At 45.4% G+C, this 10028-nt stretch overlaps 48 non-coding genes across 48 annotated transcripts; all 48 read right to left on the bottom strand.

The window, feature by feature from the left end:
* Positions 1–15: 15 nt before the first annotated feature.
* TRNAA-UGC (transfer RNA alanine (anticodon UGC)) lies at positions 16–87 on the bottom strand. Its single transcript has one exon. It is a non-coding gene; the product is annotated as a tRNA-Ala (tRNA).
* Positions 88–147: 60 nt separating this feature from the next.
* On the bottom strand, positions 148–219 carry TRNAA-UGC (transfer RNA alanine (anticodon UGC)). The gene has a single exon. It is a non-coding gene; the product is annotated as a tRNA-Ala (tRNA).
* Positions 220–412: 193 nt separating this feature from the next.
* TRNAA-CGC (transfer RNA alanine (anticodon CGC)) lies at positions 413–484 on the bottom strand. Its single transcript has one exon. It is a non-coding gene; the product is annotated as a tRNA-Ala (tRNA).
* A 60-nt stretch (positions 485–544) lies between these two features.
* On the bottom strand, positions 545–616 carry TRNAA-UGC (transfer RNA alanine (anticodon UGC)). The gene has a single exon. It is a non-coding gene; the product is annotated as a tRNA-Ala (tRNA).
* Positions 617–1072: 456 nt separating this feature from the next.
* On the bottom strand, positions 1073–1144 carry TRNAA-UGC (transfer RNA alanine (anticodon UGC)). The gene has a single exon. It is a non-coding gene; the product is annotated as a tRNA-Ala (tRNA).
* Positions 1145–1205: 61 nt separating this feature from the next.
* Positions 1206–1277, bottom strand: TRNAA-CGC (transfer RNA alanine (anticodon CGC)). Its single transcript has one exon. It is a non-coding gene; the product is annotated as a tRNA-Ala (tRNA).
* A 60-nt stretch (positions 1278–1337) lies between these two features.
* On the bottom strand, positions 1338–1409 carry TRNAA-CGC (transfer RNA alanine (anticodon CGC)). Its single transcript has one exon. It is a non-coding gene; the product is annotated as a tRNA-Ala (tRNA).
* Positions 1410–1601: 192 nt separating this feature from the next.
* On the bottom strand, positions 1602–1673 carry TRNAA-UGC (transfer RNA alanine (anticodon UGC)). Its single transcript has one exon. It is a non-coding gene; the product is annotated as a tRNA-Ala (tRNA).
* Positions 1674–1734: 61 nt separating this feature from the next.
* Positions 1735–1806, bottom strand: TRNAA-CGC (transfer RNA alanine (anticodon CGC)). The gene has a single exon. It is a non-coding gene; the product is annotated as a tRNA-Ala (tRNA).
* Positions 1807–1866: 60 nt separating this feature from the next.
* TRNAA-UGC (transfer RNA alanine (anticodon UGC)) lies at positions 1867–1938 on the bottom strand. Its single transcript has one exon. It is a non-coding gene; the product is annotated as a tRNA-Ala (tRNA).
* A 193-nt stretch (positions 1939–2131) lies between these two features.
* TRNAA-CGC (transfer RNA alanine (anticodon CGC)) lies at positions 2132–2203 on the bottom strand. Its single transcript has one exon. It is a non-coding gene; the product is annotated as a tRNA-Ala (tRNA).
* Positions 2204–2263: 60 nt separating this feature from the next.
* On the bottom strand, positions 2264–2335 carry TRNAA-CGC (transfer RNA alanine (anticodon CGC)). Its single transcript has one exon. It is a non-coding gene; the product is annotated as a tRNA-Ala (tRNA).
* A 59-nt stretch (positions 2336–2394) lies between these two features.
* On the bottom strand, positions 2395–2466 carry TRNAA-UGC (transfer RNA alanine (anticodon UGC)). Its single transcript has one exon. It is a non-coding gene; the product is annotated as a tRNA-Ala (tRNA).
* Positions 2467–2791: 325 nt separating this feature from the next.
* Positions 2792–2863, bottom strand: TRNAA-UGC (transfer RNA alanine (anticodon UGC)). The gene has a single exon. It is a non-coding gene; the product is annotated as a tRNA-Ala (tRNA).
* A 61-nt stretch (positions 2864–2924) lies between these two features.
* On the bottom strand, positions 2925–2996 carry TRNAA-CGC (transfer RNA alanine (anticodon CGC)). Its single transcript has one exon. It is a non-coding gene; the product is annotated as a tRNA-Ala (tRNA).
* A 60-nt stretch (positions 2997–3056) lies between these two features.
* Positions 3057–3128, bottom strand: TRNAA-UGC (transfer RNA alanine (anticodon UGC)). Its single transcript has one exon. It is a non-coding gene; the product is annotated as a tRNA-Ala (tRNA).
* A 190-nt stretch (positions 3129–3318) lies between these two features.
* On the bottom strand, positions 3319–3390 carry TRNAA-UGC (transfer RNA alanine (anticodon UGC)). The gene has a single exon. It is a non-coding gene; the product is annotated as a tRNA-Ala (tRNA).
* A 194-nt stretch (positions 3391–3584) lies between these two features.
* Positions 3585–3656, bottom strand: TRNAA-CGC (transfer RNA alanine (anticodon CGC)). Its single transcript has one exon. It is a non-coding gene; the product is annotated as a tRNA-Ala (tRNA).
* Positions 3657–3716: 60 nt separating this feature from the next.
* Positions 3717–3788, bottom strand: TRNAA-UGC (transfer RNA alanine (anticodon UGC)). The gene has a single exon. It is a non-coding gene; the product is annotated as a tRNA-Ala (tRNA).
* Positions 3789–3849: 61 nt separating this feature from the next.
* Positions 3850–3921, bottom strand: TRNAA-CGC (transfer RNA alanine (anticodon CGC)). Its single transcript has one exon. It is a non-coding gene; the product is annotated as a tRNA-Ala (tRNA).
* Positions 3922–3981: 60 nt separating this feature from the next.
* Positions 3982–4053, bottom strand: TRNAA-UGC (transfer RNA alanine (anticodon UGC)). The gene has a single exon. It is a non-coding gene; the product is annotated as a tRNA-Ala (tRNA).
* A 190-nt stretch (positions 4054–4243) lies between these two features.
* TRNAA-UGC (transfer RNA alanine (anticodon UGC)) lies at positions 4244–4315 on the bottom strand. The gene has a single exon. It is a non-coding gene; the product is annotated as a tRNA-Ala (tRNA).
* Positions 4316–4375: 60 nt separating this feature from the next.
* Positions 4376–4447, bottom strand: TRNAA-UGC (transfer RNA alanine (anticodon UGC)). Its single transcript has one exon. It is a non-coding gene; the product is annotated as a tRNA-Ala (tRNA).
* Positions 4448–4507: 60 nt separating this feature from the next.
* TRNAA-UGC (transfer RNA alanine (anticodon UGC)) lies at positions 4508–4579 on the bottom strand. Its single transcript has one exon. It is a non-coding gene; the product is annotated as a tRNA-Ala (tRNA).
* Positions 4580–4772: 193 nt separating this feature from the next.
* Positions 4773–4844, bottom strand: TRNAA-CGC (transfer RNA alanine (anticodon CGC)). The gene has a single exon. It is a non-coding gene; the product is annotated as a tRNA-Ala (tRNA).
* Positions 4845–4904: 60 nt separating this feature from the next.
* On the bottom strand, positions 4905–4976 carry TRNAA-UGC (transfer RNA alanine (anticodon UGC)). The gene has a single exon. It is a non-coding gene; the product is annotated as a tRNA-Ala (tRNA).
* Positions 4977–5432: 456 nt separating this feature from the next.
* TRNAA-UGC (transfer RNA alanine (anticodon UGC)) lies at positions 5433–5504 on the bottom strand. Its single transcript has one exon. It is a non-coding gene; the product is annotated as a tRNA-Ala (tRNA).
* Positions 5505–5565: 61 nt separating this feature from the next.
* TRNAA-CGC (transfer RNA alanine (anticodon CGC)) lies at positions 5566–5637 on the bottom strand. The gene has a single exon. It is a non-coding gene; the product is annotated as a tRNA-Ala (tRNA).
* A 60-nt stretch (positions 5638–5697) lies between these two features.
* Positions 5698–5769, bottom strand: TRNAA-CGC (transfer RNA alanine (anticodon CGC)). Its single transcript has one exon. It is a non-coding gene; the product is annotated as a tRNA-Ala (tRNA).
* Positions 5770–5830: 61 nt separating this feature from the next.
* Positions 5831–5902, bottom strand: TRNAA-CGC (transfer RNA alanine (anticodon CGC)). The gene has a single exon. It is a non-coding gene; the product is annotated as a tRNA-Ala (tRNA).
* A 323-nt stretch (positions 5903–6225) lies between these two features.
* On the bottom strand, positions 6226–6297 carry TRNAA-UGC (transfer RNA alanine (anticodon UGC)). The gene has a single exon. It is a non-coding gene; the product is annotated as a tRNA-Ala (tRNA).
* A 61-nt stretch (positions 6298–6358) lies between these two features.
* Positions 6359–6430, bottom strand: TRNAA-CGC (transfer RNA alanine (anticodon CGC)). Its single transcript has one exon. It is a non-coding gene; the product is annotated as a tRNA-Ala (tRNA).
* A 60-nt stretch (positions 6431–6490) lies between these two features.
* On the bottom strand, positions 6491–6562 carry TRNAA-CGC (transfer RNA alanine (anticodon CGC)). The gene has a single exon. It is a non-coding gene; the product is annotated as a tRNA-Ala (tRNA).
* A 60-nt stretch (positions 6563–6622) lies between these two features.
* Positions 6623–6694, bottom strand: TRNAA-CGC (transfer RNA alanine (anticodon CGC)). Its single transcript has one exon. It is a non-coding gene; the product is annotated as a tRNA-Ala (tRNA).
* Positions 6695–6754: 60 nt separating this feature from the next.
* On the bottom strand, positions 6755–6826 carry TRNAA-UGC (transfer RNA alanine (anticodon UGC)). Its single transcript has one exon. It is a non-coding gene; the product is annotated as a tRNA-Ala (tRNA).
* Positions 6827–7019: 193 nt separating this feature from the next.
* TRNAA-UGC (transfer RNA alanine (anticodon UGC)) lies at positions 7020–7091 on the bottom strand. Its single transcript has one exon. It is a non-coding gene; the product is annotated as a tRNA-Ala (tRNA).
* Positions 7092–7281: 190 nt separating this feature from the next.
* On the bottom strand, positions 7282–7353 carry TRNAA-UGC (transfer RNA alanine (anticodon UGC)). The gene has a single exon. It is a non-coding gene; the product is annotated as a tRNA-Ala (tRNA).
* A 60-nt stretch (positions 7354–7413) lies between these two features.
* On the bottom strand, positions 7414–7485 carry TRNAA-UGC (transfer RNA alanine (anticodon UGC)). Its single transcript has one exon. It is a non-coding gene; the product is annotated as a tRNA-Ala (tRNA).
* A 60-nt stretch (positions 7486–7545) lies between these two features.
* Positions 7546–7617, bottom strand: TRNAA-UGC (transfer RNA alanine (anticodon UGC)). The gene has a single exon. It is a non-coding gene; the product is annotated as a tRNA-Ala (tRNA).
* A 61-nt stretch (positions 7618–7678) lies between these two features.
* On the bottom strand, positions 7679–7750 carry TRNAV-CAC (transfer RNA valine (anticodon CAC)). The gene has a single exon. It is a non-coding gene; the product is annotated as a tRNA-Val (tRNA).
* Positions 7751–8205: 455 nt separating this feature from the next.
* Positions 8206–8277, bottom strand: TRNAA-UGC (transfer RNA alanine (anticodon UGC)). Its single transcript has one exon. It is a non-coding gene; the product is annotated as a tRNA-Ala (tRNA).
* A 60-nt stretch (positions 8278–8337) lies between these two features.
* TRNAA-UGC (transfer RNA alanine (anticodon UGC)) lies at positions 8338–8409 on the bottom strand. The gene has a single exon. It is a non-coding gene; the product is annotated as a tRNA-Ala (tRNA).
* A 61-nt stretch (positions 8410–8470) lies between these two features.
* On the bottom strand, positions 8471–8542 carry TRNAV-CAC (transfer RNA valine (anticodon CAC)). Its single transcript has one exon. It is a non-coding gene; the product is annotated as a tRNA-Val (tRNA).
* A 455-nt stretch (positions 8543–8997) lies between these two features.
* TRNAA-UGC (transfer RNA alanine (anticodon UGC)) lies at positions 8998–9069 on the bottom strand. The gene has a single exon. It is a non-coding gene; the product is annotated as a tRNA-Ala (tRNA).
* Positions 9070–9130: 61 nt separating this feature from the next.
* On the bottom strand, positions 9131–9202 carry TRNAA-CGC (transfer RNA alanine (anticodon CGC)). The gene has a single exon. It is a non-coding gene; the product is annotated as a tRNA-Ala (tRNA).
* A 60-nt stretch (positions 9203–9262) lies between these two features.
* On the bottom strand, positions 9263–9334 carry TRNAA-CGC (transfer RNA alanine (anticodon CGC)). Its single transcript has one exon. It is a non-coding gene; the product is annotated as a tRNA-Ala (tRNA).
* A 455-nt stretch (positions 9335–9789) lies between these two features.
* Positions 9790–9861, bottom strand: TRNAA-UGC (transfer RNA alanine (anticodon UGC)). Its single transcript has one exon. It is a non-coding gene; the product is annotated as a tRNA-Ala (tRNA).
* Positions 9862–9922: 61 nt separating this feature from the next.
* TRNAA-CGC (transfer RNA alanine (anticodon CGC)) lies at positions 9923–9994 on the bottom strand. Its single transcript has one exon. It is a non-coding gene; the product is annotated as a tRNA-Ala (tRNA).
* Positions 9995–10028: the final 34 nt, after the last annotated feature.

The following is a 10028-nucleotide window of genomic DNA, read 5'->3' as shown; positions in this document are numbered from 1 at the left end:
ACTAAAACCGCGAAATGGAGATACCGGGGGTCGAACCCGGGACTTCTCACATGCAAAGCGAGCGCTCTTCCACTGAGCTATATCCCCTTCGGATGTACAAGTAGAGATCATCGTTAAATTAAATACTTTTTGACTAAAGCCGCGAAATGGAGATACCGGGGGTTGAACCCGGGACTTCTCACATGCAAAGCGAGCGCTCTTCCACTGAGCTATATCCCCTTTCGATGTTCAAGTAGAGATCATCGCAAAATTAAATACTTTTAGACTAAAAGGCGCGAAATGGAGATACCGAGGGTCGAACCTGGCACTTCTCACATAAAAAGCCAACGTTCTTCCACTGAGCTATATCCCCTTCGGATGTACTAGTAGAGATCATCGTAAAATTAAATACTTTTAGACTAAAACCGCGAAATGGAGACACCGGGGTTCGAACCCGGGACTTCTCACATGCGAAGCGAGCGCTCTTCCACTGACCTATATCCCCTTCGGATGTACTAGTAGAGATCATCGTAAATTTAAAAACTTTTAGACTAAAACCGCGAAATGGAGATACCAGGGGTCGAACCCGGGACTTCTCACATGCAAAGCGAGCGCTCTTCCACTGAGCTATATCCCCTTCGGGTGCACAAGTAGAGATCATCGTTAAATTAAATACTTTTAGACTAAAACCGACGAAATGGAGAAACCGGGGGTTGAACCCGGGACTTCTCACATGCGAAGCAAGCGCTCTTTCACTGAGCTATATCCCCGACGAGTGTACAAGTAGAGATCATCGTTAAATTAAATACTTTTAGACTAAAAGGCGCGAAATGGAGATACTGGGGGTCGAACCCAGCAATTCTCACAAAAAAAGCCAACGTTCTTCCACTGAACTATATCCCCTTCGGATGTACAAGTAGAGATCATCGTAAAATTAAATACTTTTAGACTAAAACCGCGAAATGGAGATACCGGGGGTTGAACCCGGGACTTCACATGCGAAGCGAGCTCTCTTCCTCTGAGCTATATCCCCTTCGGATGTACTAGTAGAGATCATCGTAAAATTAAATACTTTTAGACTAAAACCGCGAAATGGAGATACCGGGGTTCGAACCCGGGACCTCTCACATGCAAAGCGAGCGCTCTTCCACTGAGCTATATCACCTTCGCATGTACAAGTAGAGATCATCGTAAAATGAAATACTTTTAGACTAAAACCGACGAAATGGAGATACCGGGGGTTGAACCCGGGACTTCTCACATGCGAAGCGAGCGCTCTTCCACTGAGCTATATCCCCTACGATTGTATAAGTAGACATCATCGTAAAATTAAATACTTTTAGACTAAAACCGCGAAATGGAGATACCGGGGGTTGAACCCGGGACTTCTCACATGCGAAGCGAGCGCTCTTCCACGGAGCTATATCCCCTACGATTGTATAAGTAGACATCATCGTAAAATTAAATACTTTTAGACTAAAACCGCGAAATGGAGATACCGGGGGTCGAACCCCGGACTTCTCACATGCAAAGCCCGCGCTCTTCCACTGAGCTATATCCCCTTCGGATGTGCAAGTAGAGATCATCGTAAAATTGAATACTTTTTGACTAAAGCCGCGAAATGGAGATACCGGGGGTTGAACCCGGGACTTCTCACATGCAAAGCGAGCGCTCTTCAACTGAGCTATATCCCCTTCGGATGTACAAGTAGAGATCATCGCAAAATTAAATACTTTTAGACTAAAAAGCGCGAAATGGAGATACCGGGGGTCGAACCCGGTACTTCTCACATGCGAAGCGAGCGCTCTTCCACTGAGCTATATCCCCTTCGGATGTACAAGTAGAGATCATCGTAAAATTGAATACTTTTTGACTAAAGCCGCGAAATGGAGATACCGGGGGTTGAACCCGGGACTTCTCACATGCAAAGCGAGCGCTCTTCAACTGAGCTATATCCCCTTTGGATGTACAAGTAGAGATCATCGCAAAATTAAATACTTTTCGACTAAAAGGCGCGAAATGGAGATACCGGGGGTCGAACCTGGCACTTCTCACATAAAAAGCCAACGTTCTTCCACTGAGCTATATCCCCTTCGGATGTACTAGTAGAGATCATCGTAAAATTAAATACTTTTAGACTAAAACCGCGAAATGGAGACACCGGGGTTCGAACCCGGGACTTCTCACATGCGAAGCGAGCGCTCTTCCACTGAGCTATATCCCCTTCGGATGTACTAAGAGAGATCATCGTAAAACTAAATACTTTTAGACTAAAACCGCGAAATGGAGACACCGGGGTTCGAACCCGGGAGTTCTCACATGCGAAGCGAGCGCTCTTCCACTGAGCTATATCCCCTTCGGATGTACTAGTAGAGATCATCGTAAAATTAAATACTTTTAGACTAAAACCGCGAAATGAGATACCGGGGGTTGAACCCGGGACTTCTCACATGCAAAGCGAGCGCTCTTCCACTGAGCTATATCCCCTTTGGATGTACAAGTAGAGATCATCGCAAAATTAAATACTTTTAGACTAAAAGGCGCGAAATGGAGATACCGGGGGTCGAACCTGGCACTTCTCACATAAAAAGCCAACGTTCTTCCACTGAGCTATATCCCCTTCGGATGTACTAGTAGAGATCATCGTAAAATTAAATACTTTTAGACTAAAACCGCGAAATGGAGACTCCGGGGTTCGAACCCGGGACTTCTCACATGCGAAGCGAGCGCTCTTCCACTGACCTATATCCCCTTCGGATGTACTAGTAGAGATCATCGTAAAATTAAAAACTTTTAGACTAAAACCGCGAAATGGAGATACCAGGGGTCGAACCCGGGACTTCTCACATGCAAAGCGAGCGCTCTTCCACTGAGCTATATCCCCTTCGGGTGCACAAGTAGAGATCATCGTTAAATTAAATACTTTTAGACTAAAACCGACGAAATGGAGAAACCGGGGGTTGAACCCGGGACTTCTCACATGCGAAGCGAGCGCTCTTTCACTGAGCTATATCCCCGACGAGTGTACAAGTAGAGATCATCGTTAAATTAAATACTTTTAGACTAAAACCGCGAAATGGAGATACCGGGGGTTGAACCTGGGACTTCTCACATGCAAAGCGAGCGCTCTTCCACTGAGCTATATCCCCTTTGGATGTACAAGTAGAGATCATCGTAAAATTAAATACTTTTAGACTAAAACCGCGAAATGGAGATACCGGGGGTTGAACCCGGGACTTCACTTGCGAAGCGAGCTCTCTTCCTCTGAGCTATATCCCCTTCGGATGTACTAGTAGAGATCATCGTAAAATTAAATACTTTTAGACTAAAACCGCGAAATGGAGATACCGGGGGTTGAACCCGGGACTTCTCACATGCAAAGCGAGCGCTCTTCCACTGAGCTATATCCCCTTTTCGATGTTCAAGTAGAGATCATCGCAAAATTAAATACTTTTAGACTAAAAGGCGCGAAATGGAGATACCGGGGGTCGAACCTGGCACTTCTCACATAAAAAGCCAACGTTCTTCCACTGAGCTATATCCCCTTCGGATGTACTAGTAGAGATCATCGTAAAATTAAATACTTTTAGACTAAAACCGCGAAATGGAGACACCGGGGTTCGAACCCGGGACTTCTCACATGCGAAGCGAGCGCTCTTCCACTGACCTATATCCCCTTCGGATGTACTAGTAGAGATCATCGTAAATTTAAAAACTTTTAGACTAAAACCGCGAAATGGAGATACCAGGGGTCGAACCCGGGACTTCTCACATGCAAAGCGAGCGCTCTTCCACTGAGCTATATCCCCTTCGGGTGCACAAGTAGAGATCATCGTTAAATTAAATACTTTTAGACTAAAACCGACGAAATGGAGAAACCGGGGGTTGAACCCGGGACTTCTCACTTGCGAAGCGAGCACTCTTTCACTGAGCTATATCCCCGACGAGTGTACAAGTAGAGATCATCGTTAAATTAAATACTTTTAGACTAAAACCGCGAAATGGAGATACCGGGGGTTGAACCCGGGACTTCTCACATGCAAAGCGAGCGCTCTTCCACTGAGCTATATCCCCTTTGGATGTACAAGTAGAGATCATCGTAAAATTAAATACTTTTAGACTAAAACCGCGAAATGGAGATACCGGGGGTTGAACCCGGGACTTCACTTGCGAAGCGAGCTCTCTTCCTCTGAGCTATATCCCCTTCGGATGTACTAGTAGAGATCATCGTAAAATTAAATACTTTTAGACTAGAACCGCGAAATGGAGATACCGGGGTTCGAACCCGGGACTTCTCACATGCAAAGCGAGCGCTCTTCCACTGAGCTATATCCCCTTCGGATGTTCAAGTAGAGATCATCGTAAAATTAAATACTTTTAGACTAAAACCGCGAAATGGAGATACCGGGGGTCGAACCCGGGACTTCTCACATGCAAAGCGAGCGCTCTTCCACTGAGCTATATCCCCTTCGGATGTACAAGTAGAGATCATCGTTAAATTAAATACTTTTTGACTAAAGCCGCGAAATGGAGATACCGGGGGTTGAACCCGGGACTTCTCACATGCAAAGCGAGCGCTCTTCCACTGAGCTATATCCCCTTTCGATGTTCAAGTAGAGATCATCGCAAAATTAAATACTTTTAGACTAAAAGGCGCGAAATGGAGATACCGAGGGTCGAACCTGGCACTTCTCACATAAAAAGCCAACGTTCTTCCACTGAGCTATATCCCCTTCGGATGTACTAGTAGAGATCATCGTAAAATTAAATACTTTTAGACTAAAACCGCGAAATGGAGACACCGGGGTTCGAACCCGGGACTTCTCACATGCGAAGCGAGCGCTCTTCCACTGACCTATATCCCCTTCGGATGTACTAGTAGAGATCATCGTAAATTTAAAAACATTTAGACTAAAACCGCGAAATGGAGATACCAGGGGTCGAACCCGGGACTTCTCACATGCAAAGCGAGCGCTCTTCCACTGAGCTATATCCCCTTCGGGTGCACAAGTAGAGATCATCGTTAAATTAAATACTTTTAGACTAAAACCGACGAAATGGAGAAACCGGGGGTTGAACCCGGGACTTCTCACATGCGAAGCAAGCGCTCTTTCACTGAGCTATATCCCCGACGAGTGTACAAGTAGAGATCATCGTTAAATTAAATACTTTTAGACTAAAAGGCGCGAAATGGAGATACTGGGGGTCGAACCCGGCACTTCTCACATAAAAAGCCAACGTTCTTCCACTGAGCTATATCCCCTTCGGATGTACAAGTAGAGATCATCGTAAAATTAAATACTTTTAGACTAAAACCGCGAAATGGAGATACCGGCGATTGAACCCGGGACTTCACATGCGAAGCGAGCTCTCTTCCTCTGAGCTATATCCCCTTCGGATGTACTAGTAGAGATCATCGTAAAATTAAATACTTTTAGACTAAAACCGCGAAATGGAGATACCGGGGTTCGAACCCGGGACTTCTCTCATGCAAAGCGAGCGCTCTTCCACTGAGCTATATCCCCTTCGGATATACAAGTAGAGATCATCGTAAAATTATATACTTTTAGCCTAAAACCGACGAAATGGAGATACCGGGGGTTGAACCCGGGACTTCTCACATGCGAAGCGAGCGCTCTTCCACTGAGCTATATCCCCTACGAATGTACAGGTAGAGATCATCGTTAAATTAAATACTTTTAGACTAAAACCGCGAAATGGAGATACCGGGGGTTGAACCCGGGACTTCTCACATGCGAAGCGAGCGCTCTTCCACTGAGCTATATCCCCTTCGGATGTACAAGTAGAGATCATCGCAAAATTAAATACTTTTAGACTAAAAAGCGCGAAATGGAGATACCGGGGGTCGAACCCGGTACTTCTCACATGCGAAGCGAGCGCTCTTCCACTGAGCTATATCCCCATCGGATGTACAAGTAGAGATCATCGTTAAATTAAATACTTTTAGACTAAAAGGCGCGAAATGGAGATACTGGGGGTCGAACCCGGCACTTCTCACACAAAAAGCCAACGTTCTTCCACTGAGCTATATCCCCTTCGGATGTACAAGTAGAGATCATCGTAAAATTAAATACTTTTAGACTAAAACCGCGAAATAGAGATACCGGGGGTTGAACCCGGGACTTCACATGCGAAGCGAGCTCTCTTCCTCTGAGCTATATCCCCTTCGGATGTACTAGTAGAGATCATCGTAAAATTAAATACTTTTAGACTAAAACCGCGAAATGGAGATACCGGGGTTCGAACCCGGGACTTCTCACATGCAAAGCGAGCGCTCTTCCACTGAGCTATATCACCTTCGCATGTACAAGTAGAGATCATCGTAAAATTAAATACTTTTAGACTAAAACCGACGAAATGGAGATACCGGGGGTTGAACCCGGGACTTCTCACATGCGAAGCGAGCGCTCTTCCACTGAGCTATATCCCCTACGATTGTATAAGTAGACATAATCGTAAAATTAAATACTTTTAGACTAAAACCGCGAAATGGAGATACAGGGGGTTGAACCCGGGACTTCTCACATGCGAAGCGAGCGCTCTTCCACTGAGCTATATCCCCTACGATTGTATAAGTAGACATCATCGTAAAATTAAATACTTTTAGACTAAAACCGCGAAATGGAGACACCGGGGTTCGAACCCGGGACTTCTCACATGCGAAGCGAGCGCTCTTCCACTGACCTATATCCCCTTCGGATGTACTAGTAGAGATCATCGTAAATTTAAAAACTTTTAGACTAAAACCGCGAAATGGAGATACCAGGGGTCGAACCCGGGACTTCTCACATGCAAAGCGAGCGCTCTTCCACTGAGCTATATCCCCTTCGGGTGCACAAGTAGAGATCATCGTTAAATTAAATACTTTTAGACTAAAACCGACGAAATGGAGAAACCGGGGGTTGAACCCGGGACTTCTCACATGCGAAGCAAGCGCTCTTTCACTGAGCTATATCCCCGACGAGTGTACAAGTAGAGATCATCGTTAAATTAAATACTTTTAGACTAAAACCGCGAAATGGAGATACCGGGGGTTGAACCCGGGACTTCTCAGATGCAAAGCGAGCGCTCTTCCACTGAGCTATATCCCCTTTGGATGTACAAGTAGAGATCATCGTAAAATTAAATACTTTTAGACTAAAACCGCGAAATGGAGATACCGGGGGTTGAACCCGGGACTTCACTTGCGAAGCGAGCTCTCTTCCTCTGAGCTATATCCCCTTCGGATGTACTAGTAGAGATCATCGTAAAATTAAATACTTTTAGACTAGAACCGCGAAATGGAGATACCGGGGTTCGAACCCGGGACTTCTCACATGCAAAGCGAGCGCTCTTCCACTGAGCTATATCCCCTTCGGATGTACTAGTAGAGATCATCGTAAAATTAAATACTTTTAGACTAAAACCGCGAAATGGAGATACCGGGGGTCGCACCCGGGACTTCTCACATGCAAAGCGAGCGCTCTTCCACTGAGCTATATCCCCTTCGGATGTACAAGTAGAGATCATCGCAAAATTAAATACTTTTAGACTAAAACCGCGAAATGGAGATACCGGGGGTCGCACCCGGGACTTCTCACATGCAAAGCGAGCGCTCTTCCACTGAGCTATATCCCCTTCGGATGTACAAGTAGAGATCATCGTTAAATTAAATACTTTTAGACTAAAACCGACGAAATGGAGAAACCGGGGGTTGAACCCGGGACTTCTCACATGTGAAGCGAGCGCTCTTCCACTGAGCTATATCCCCGACGAGTGTACAAGTAGAGATCATCGTTAAATTAAATACTTTTAGACTAAAACCGCGAAATGGAGATACCGAGGGTTGAACCGGGGACTTCTCACATGCAAAGCGAGCGCTCTTCCACTGAGCTATATCCCCTTTGGATGTACAAGTAGAGATCATCGCAAAATTAAATACTTTTAGACTAAAAGGCGCGAAATGGAGATACTGGGGGTCGAACCCGGCACTTCTCACATAAAAAGCCAACGTTCTTCCACTGAGCTATATCCCCTTCGGATGTACAAGTAGAGATCATCGTAAAATTAAATACTTTTAGACTAAAACCGCGAAATGGAGATACCGGCGATTGAACCCGGGACTTCACATGCGAAGCGAGCTCTCTTCCTCTGAGCTATATCCCCTTCGGATGTACTAGTAGAGATCATCGTAAAATTAAATACTTTTAGACTAAAACCGCGAAATGGAGATACCGGGGTTCGAACCCGGGACTTCTCACATGCAAAGCGAGCGCTCTTCCACTGAGCTATATCCCCTTCGGATGTACTAGTAGAGATCATCGTAAAATTAAATACTTTTAGACTAAAACCGCGAAATGGAGATACCGGGGGTCGCACCCGGGACTTCTCACATGCAAAGCGAGCGCTCTTCCACTGAGCTATATCCCCTTCGGATGTACAAGTAGAGATCATCGTTAAATTAAATACTTTTAGACTAAAACCGACGAAATGGAGAAACCGGGGGTTGAACCCGGGACTTCTCACATGTGAAGCGAGCGCTCTTCCACTGAGCTATATCCCCGACGAGTGTACAAGTAGAGATCATCGTTAAATTAAATACTTTTAGACTAAAACCGCGAAATGGAGATACCGAGGGTTGAACCGGGGACTTCTCACATGCAAAGCGAGCGCTCTTCCACTGAGCTATATCCCCTTTGGATGTACAAGTAGAGATCATCGCAAAATTAAATACTTTTAGACTAAAAGGCGCGAAATGGAGATACTGGGGGTCGAACCCGGCACTTCTCACATAAAAAGCCAACGTTCTTCCACTGAGCTATATCCCCTTCGGATGTACAAGTAGAGATCATCGTAAAATTAAATACTTTTAGACTAAAACCGCGAAATGGAGATACCGGCGATTGAACCCGGGACTTCACATGCGAAGCGAGCTCTCTTCCTCTGAGCTATATCCCCTTCGGATGTACTAGTAGAGATCATCGTAAAATTAAATACTTTTAGACTAAAACCGCGAAATGGAGATACCGGGGTTCGAACCCGGGACTTCTCTCATGCAAAGCGAGCGCTCTTCCACTGAGCTATATCCCCTTCGGATATACAAGTAGAGATCATCGTAAAATTATATACTTTTAGCCTAAAACCGACGAAATGGAGATACCGGGGGTTGAACCCGGGACTTCTCACATGCGAAGCGAGCGCTCTTCCACTGAGCTATATCCCCTACGAATGTACAGGTAGAGATCATCGTTAAATTAAATACTTTTAGACTAAAACCGCGAAATGGAGATACCGGGGGTTGAACCCGGGACTTCTCACATGCGAAGCGAGCGCTCTTCCACTGAGCTATATCCCCTTCGGATGTACAAGTAGAGATCATCGCAAAATTAAATACTTTTAGACTAAAAAGCGCGAAATGGAGATACCGGGGGTCGAACCCGGTACTTCTCACATGCGAAGCGAGCGCTCTTCCACTGAGCTATATCCCATCGGATGTACAAGTAGAGATCATCGTTAAATTAAATACTTTTAGACTAAAAGGCGCGAAATGGAGATACTGGGGGTCGAACCCGGCACTTCTCACACAAAAAGCCAACGTTCTTCCACTGAGCTATATCCCCTTCGGATGTACAAGTAGAGATCATCGTAAAATTAAATACTTTTAGACTAAAACCGCGAAATAGAGATACCGGGGGTTGAACCCGGGACTTCACATGCGAAGCGAGCTCTCTTCCTCTGAGCTATATCCCCTTCGGATGTACTAGTAGAGATCATCGTAAAATTAAATACTTTTAGACTAAAACCGCGAAATGGAGATACCGGGGTTCGAACCCGGGACTTCTCACATGCAAAGCGAGCGCTCTTCCACTGAGCTATATCACCTTCGCATGTACAAGTAGAGATCATCGTAAAATTAAATACTTTTAGACTAAAACCGACGAAATGGAGATACCGGGGGTTGAACCCGGGACTTCTCACATGCGAAGCGAGCGCTCTTCCACTGAGCTTTATCCCCTACGATTGTATAAGTAGACATCATCGTAAAATTA

Source organism: Phalangium opilio, unplaced genomic scaffold, assembly GCF_054372755.1.
Source record: "Phalangium opilio isolate 3A_F unplaced genomic scaffold, DU_Popi_V2 ptg000031l_1, whole genome shotgun sequence".
Classification (NCBI taxonomy): Eukaryota; Metazoa; Arthropoda; class Arachnida; order Opiliones; family Phalangiidae; genus Phalangium; species Phalangium opilio.
The sequence above is the reverse complement of the archived record's forward strand: the minus strand, read 5'-3'. Positions and strand labels throughout refer to the sequence as shown.